Source organism: Electrona antarctica (genome assembly GCF_951216825.1).
Source record: "Electrona antarctica genome assembly, chromosome: 15".
NCBI classification, from domain to species: domain Eukaryota; kingdom Metazoa; phylum Chordata; class Actinopteri; order Myctophiformes; family Myctophidae; genus Electrona; species Electrona antarctica.
The window spans coordinates 4,548,476-4,549,744 of NC_136796.1; positions in this window are offsets into that span (position 1 = coordinate 4,548,476).

A 1,269-nucleotide genomic window follows, 5' to 3' on the forward strand; every position below is an offset into this window, starting at 1 on the left:
CAGGAGGGTTTCAGTAGGGTTCAGTAGGGTTCAGTGGGGTTTCAGTGGGGTTTCAGTAGGGTTCAGTAGGGTTTCAGTGGGGTTTCAGTAGGGTTCAGTAGGGTTCAGTAGGGTTCAGTAGGGTTCAGTAGGGTTCAGTAGGGTTCAGTGGGGTTTCAGTGGGGTTTCAGTAGGGTTCAGTAGGGTTTCAGTGGGGTTTCAGTAGGGTTCAGTAGGGTTCAGTGGGGTTTCAGTGGGTCTTCAGTAGGGTTTCAGTGGGGTTTCAGTAGGGTTCAGTAGGGTTCAGTAGGGGTTCCGTAGGGTTTCAGTAGGGTTTCAGTGGGGTTTCAGTAGGGTTCAGTAGGGTTTCAGTGGGGTTTCAGTGGGGTTCAGTAGGGTTTCAGTGGGGTTCAGTAGGGTTTCAGTAGGGTTTCAGTGGGGTTTCAGTAGGGTTCAGTAGGGTTTCAGTGGGGTTTCAGTAGGGTTCAGTGGGGTTTCAGTGGGGTTTCAGTGGGGTTTCAGTAGGGTTCAGTAGGGTTCAATAGGGTTTCAGTGGGGTTTCAGTAGGGTTCAGTAGGGTTTCAGTGGGGCTTCAGTAGGGTTCAGTAGGGTTCAATAGGGTTTCAGTGGGGTTTCAGTAGGGTTCAGTAGGGTTCAGTAGGGTTTCAGTGGGGTTTCAGTAGGGTTCAGTAGGGTTCAGTAGGGTTTCAGTGGGGTTTCAGTAGGGTTCAGTAGGGTTTCAGTGGGGTTTCAGTAGGGTTCAGTAGGGTTCAGTGGGGTTTCAGTGGGGTTTCAGTAGGGTTTCAGTAGGGTTCAGTAGGGTTTCAGTGGGGTTTCAGTAGGGTTCAATAGGGTTTCAGTGGGGTTTCAGTAGGGTTCAGTAGGGTTCAGTGGGGTTTCAGTGGGGTTTCAGTAGGGTTTCAGTAGGGTTCAGTAGGGTTTCAGTATGGTTTCAGTAGGGTTCAGTGGGGTTTCAGTAGGGTTCAGTAGGGTTTCAGTAGGGGTTCAGTAGGGTTTCAGTAGGGTTCAGTGGGGTTTCAGTAGGGTTTCAGTAGGGTTCAGTAGGGTTTCAGTATGGTTTCAGTGGGGTTTCAGTAGGGTTTCAGTAGGGTTCAGTAGGGTTTCAGTGGGGTTCAGTAGGGTTTCAGTAGGGTTCAGTAGGGTTCAGTAGGGTTTCAGTGGGGTTCAGTAGGGTTCAGTAGGGTTTCAGTAGGGTTTCAGTGGGGTTTCAGTAGGGTTATAGTAGGGCTTCAGTAGGGTTTCAGTGGGGTTCAGTAGGGTTCAGTAGGG